This window comes from Sparus aurata, chromosome 22 (assembly GCF_900880675.1).
Source record: "Sparus aurata chromosome 22, fSpaAur1.1, whole genome shotgun sequence".
Lineage (NCBI taxonomy): Eukaryota > Metazoa > Chordata > Actinopteri > Spariformes > Sparidae > Sparus > Sparus aurata.
In genome coordinates, this window is record NC_044208.1 from 16,596,815 (window position 1) to 16,602,887 (window position 6,073).

Consider the following 6,073-nt stretch of genomic DNA (forward strand, 5'->3'; position numbering starts at 1 on the left):
TGTATCTGCATTGACTACTTTTGATACTTTAAGAACATTTTCATCAGTGCAGGACTTAATTCTAATGGAGTATTTATACAATATTGTATTAGTACTGTAACTGACAACAAGTATCCGAATACAGCTGAATAGAAACACCAAACATGTATATCAGCTCGCTCATAGTTTATTTCAGACTAAAATGATCTGTGTGACTTGATATTAAATTATGATTCTTCATGCTTGATAATCTAATTCTATTCGATTGAAACTAAATGAATGTCTGTCAGTTTCAGGTTTTGTTATATAATCTACTTTACATCCTACTTTTCAAAGGTAGGCTTCAGTGGACTTAATGTTACAGTCCATTGTGCCGTGTTTTTTAGAGAATTTATAGAAATGACCAAGGAAATTTGTTGGACTTATACAAATGGTACCATTGTGGAACAAGCTTTGTTGATTGAAAAAACTATTGTCTAAACACTTGTGTCTTAACATTCTTGACTAACCTTTCACCTCCTAAGAGAAGTCTGTGACAGCTGTTTGATCAGCATTACAACAGAGGTGAACTCAAGATAAGTTAATCAGGAAGAAGAAGGCAGTCTGATGTTGCATAAGGGTCACAACAGCACTGAACACAGTGATTACATTATGAAGAAAGTTTTTCATTGGGGCCTGGAGCAAATGAGTGTAATTAAAAGTTATACTTCCAAAAGGACAATTAGAAGTGGGACAGCTGAAAGAACAGTGTTGAGTATGTGCTAAACTCTCCTTTTGTGGGGCTGTTTAAAAACACCCATAGATCATACAGATATCTTGTAAAAACATACTTTCTTGATAACACTTCAATTTAGGTAAATTAACTAATTAATGTTGTAACTAATGATTTTTTCATGAATCTGAAGTTTATTTTCTTGATTAAGAAGTTTGTCTGTAAAATCAAATGTCTTGCTTTTTCCACAACCCAAAGATATTCAGTTTACTGTCATATACGAGTAAAGAAACTAGAAAAGCCGGAATCAGAGAATGTTGATCACATCAAAACATGATCCACAAATATGGACGAGTATAAAACTCAAATTGGCTTATGTTTCTGATGGACTTCTTGGTTCGAGTCAAAGTTACCTCTGTGATGCTAAACTTCAAACAATGTGATCGCTCAATTGTGTTGTAAAAGGAGTGAGAACAGCGAGCAGATCAATATGCTTAAGTGCGATACATGTGGTGTCATCGCATGGCTACAGTGGTCATTAATACCAGTGTTCGATGTAATGATTCTGACTAATAAACCTTGGCCTGGTGAACAAAGAATGAATAGGTGCAAAGCTGGTAATTATGGACATTTAAGGAATATGGATGAGATCCAAGAACAATAGAGCAGTAAAGTAAAGCAAAAACAGGAGGTCCAAGCAACATTATTAAACACTAAGTTTAATTAAGGAAGAAAAGTCAGATGAAAAGTTTCATAGATTAAGAAGAAGCAATTAACAAAATAACTTTTACATAAAAAGCATCTATAAGAAGATTTTTTTTTAAGTTAAACTTGATTTACCCATGTTCGCATTCAAGACATCCCAAAGCCAGCATGTACTGATTGTGTCTGGCCTGTAATCTGAGTTTGGACTGATCTGGACCCTTACAGGATTAGTTGGAGCCAGATTCATCAATGCTTCTGAAGTCCTCAGCAAAATCAACTCACCTCTATAACTGTGGTGATACTGTCTTGTCGATGCGGTCAGAGTCGTAATTACAGGACTTATCACAGATAAGATTCCCCGAAATACAAAGACATGACAGGGAGAAAAAAAAAAAAAAAAAATCACTATCAGGGCATCAAAGCAACAAAGATTTTCTCCAGCTTGGATTTTTTTCAAACATTTCAGCATTTCAGACAAATCTAATCACAGCGTAGTTCTTTTGTGTTGTTGAAATAGGGCTGTGTAATATATCAATGTTATATCTTTCTATCGATATAGATTATTATTCATATTATTCATAATATTCCCATTAGTGATGAGTATTTATCAAACATGTCATTGTTTTAATACGTGTGAAAGTACCAATCATCATCCCAGCAATATTCTCACAATATCCACATCAAGGTATTTTGTCAATACATTGTGATATTTAATTTTGTCAACCAGTGCTTCTATTTATGAAGTGATTTTGTGGAGACTATAAACTATTGAGATATCTATTGAGTATCATGATAAAACCTAAAAATATCACAATAATATTTTAACGCCATGTACACTAGAAACACATAACTAAAAGAAATGCAATCTAATCCAACAGCTGTACATCAAACACCTCTCAGTACAGTGATTTAATATGTACAAAGTACATCTACCCAGGTACTTGTACTTTACTTGAGTATTTCCATTTTCCACAACTTTTTACATCCACTCCACTACATTTTGGAGGCAAATGTTGTACTTTTTATTCACAACACTTATTTGATAACTTTAGTTACTAGTTAGTTTGCAAATTGCATGCCGCATCACGCAAAGTAGCACATTTTTAAATGAATAGATTCCCATAATAAAAGAAATGCTGAATATTGGATCCAATAATTAGCAGTATACCATATATGCATGTAAATGTATGTGTTATTATACTTTTATTTCTATTTTTGACACTTACGTCTGGCATTACGTTTATTACCACAATGTAACTGATGATACTCAAAGCACATTTAATAATGTTTACTTATCAGACTTCGACTCCATATTTTAAGATGATATCTTTACTTTTACTTAAGTATGACTACTGGATACTTTTTAAAACACTGCCTCTGTGTGTGTGTACATATGTATATATATATATATATATATATATATATATATATATATATATATATATATATGTATATATGTATATGTATATGTATATATATATATATATATATATATATATATATATATATATATATATATATATATATATATACATATATATATATGTATAAAATAAATTGTGTCTTCAGTTTTCAGTGTGAATGGATCACCTCTAACCCTAACCCTAGAGATTAGTCTCAAAATGGTTACTGATGTGTTTTACATAATCTACAAATGAATATTAAAACTTAGAAATGTGTTTGATTTGTCCGTATCATGTCTTTAAAAACAACAACAACAAAACAACTTTATTATGTGCCAGCACAAGGTACACACATGCTGAGATAATTCCAGGGGATCACAAACACACAAGAGATAGAAAAGAGTACGGAAGAGGATTAGGGCCACATGTGAATTTTTTTTTTAGTTCTGACTTTGAAGTCAGAATTCTGAGAAAAAAGTCAGAATTCTGAGATTAAAGTCAGAATTCTGACTTTTTTCTCAGAATTCTGACTTTTTTCTCGGAATTCTGACTTTTTTCTCAGTATTCTGACTTCAAAGTCAGAACTAAAAAAAAAATTCACATGTGGCCCTAATCCTCATCCGTAAAAGAGAAATATGAAAACCAAAAAAAAAAAAAAAAAAATCCTAAAAGGAGATGACATGAAAATAGTATACAGAGATATTATTTATTCTGGCATTGTGGATACACTGAGAGACTGTTCGGAAGTTAGAGAACTTGCAAATGTGTGTCCCTATCCACACACAAGGACCAAGCAATTTTAACACATTTAACAGTTATAACAGTTTTATAAATGAACACTTAACAACCTGAATAAAAATGTATATTTTACCTACAGATTATCCCCATTTGTGTATACAAATGTGTAAATATATTTGTGATTTGTGACAGTTACTATCTAAAGCCTGCTTAAAAAACCTGCACTAATTTACATATTTGTGAGGTCATCACATAATTACATTTACCTCAAAAAAATGCTATAATCTCATCAATAAACCCTTAAATTTTGAAATATTTTTTGTCAGGGGACTTAAGCATCATAGAGAAGAATACACAGGAATACAATCTTGTACACTCTGTATTTTAAGGAAAAACAATGTTATGACTGTTATTATGCCTCTGCTTTTCCTGTAATCCCAAAAGCTCTGTCTCAATCAGGAAAATGCTTAACAACAGCAATAATATCTAATCTATCTTTTGTCCTTTGTGCCTCTCACCTGCACTTTGCTTTTGCAGCGCTAGGTACTGAAAGACTGTTGTTGGGCAGACTGCTTTGAGATCTCGTGTTTTTCCAGGTGTAACGCGGATAAGACTGAGTTCCCTTAGGTGATTAAAAGCGTGACGTATCTATGAAGACAGTGTCTATCAGTTGCATAAGGTCCTTGCCCTAATGTTGAAAAGCTAGAAACATTTTTTACACGTTCTTAGTAGTAGAGCTGTTAAATAAAGCCACAGAAAAAAGTCAACATGTCATTCGTATGTTATCGACTATTATACTGTAGTTTTAGAAGTGGGTAAATGAACTTGCACTTCAGGGCAGCTCCTTCAGCATAAAATCAGGGTGTGCAACAGATTCAGAAAAGTAGAGCAACACATCTCCCATTGTGTATATATGTCTGTCTGTTGGCAAACAGAAGAATTTATAAATTTTTACCTTGCGAGGCAGCTGAATTTGCAAGATGATAATGGAACCTTGCTAATCCATCTTGCGCAGGCTTTTAGCTATGCAACAAACCAATTTGTAAACAGAAAACCTGGTGTGTCTGGTTAAGACACAACTGCATACTGAGAGCAAATTTACAGGGAACCATTTCTAAACGGCAATGGTGTCCTAACTCTGTGTTCATTAGAATATGCAGTCAACATTTGTTCTATGACAGTTAAAACTAAAAACGTGAGTCCTGCAAACACTATAGACTTGCAGAGACTGTATGTAGGAACCTAAGTCAAGTGCAAATGTTATTACACAGCACTCTGAAAACACTGCCCTACATTTCCCTCAGTGGTATCTTTTAATATCTAGAAGCACGACTTGATAACATGTTCCAGTACAGTTAAGGATAGTCAAGGATCAAAGGTTCAAGTTTCTGACAGTATTCCTCAAAAGCTCAGTCAGGGATTCAGCTGAAACTGACCTAGTATATATACAAATGGAACTTATACATACATTCTAACTATATTTAACAAACTAAACACATGCTGTGACACACTATATGTTAGGTGAGGCTGGCTAGAGCCAATTCTCATAAGAGCATTTTTTCAATTCACTTTAGCGAACAGAGGCTCTTAGAATTATAGATCAGCACAAATCAACAAGGGCACCTGCTGTGTGTACTTGCTGTCTGGTTAGGTTGAAGTTGCCTCTGGGATTAATTTGTCCTTTTTTTCAAGGTTGGTTGGAAACTAGTTATTAGGCTGTGGGAAAGCTGAGGTATATGCAGAACCATATCTGCTATTCAGGGTTTAAAGAATGACATGCTACCATTCAAATGAGTAATGATCATTGGGCAACGTCTTTATTTAAACTGAGTCACCTAGAAGTTTAAAAAGTATTAAGATCTCTTACCTAAGTAAGAGTACTAATGTCATGACTAAAAAGGGCGTTGTTACAAGTATGGCTTTCCAAATCTTACCTAAGTAAAGTATACACGTATGCTCAAGAAAATGTATAAAGTACAAAAGTAAAACTACTTACTGTCAAACCAAATGAGCACTGTATAGTTGTTACTTTTAATGAGTAAATATTTATGTTAATTTGTATATTGTTGCATGATTTAATTTACTGCATATCAATGCACTGTCTTTCATATACTCATTATAGGTTCTTAAAATCTTCATCTGCAAAGTACTTAGAATCTAAAGTCTTCAAAAAAATGTAGTTAAGTTCAAAGTAGAATTCCTTCTGAAATGTAGTTGAACAGAAGTAGAAAGTAGAAATTAATTAAAACACTAAATCAGAATATAACTACAGTCTTTGAGTCAATGTACTTTTCACTTTCCACCACTCCGTTAACCAACATGTGGAGTGTATGGACAGTCTTATCATAGTCACATTATGGTATAATGCACAGCCATAATTGGACCACTATGATGTAAATAAAATGTTCCAGTGACCCCCTCTGGTTGCTTAAAGACATTACATTTGTGCTACTGTTGGCTTTTTCATGAATCTGGTAAGATTTGCACGGAAAAAATGTGCCCCTTTAGAGATTTAGGCAATGCTCTATGGCCCTGT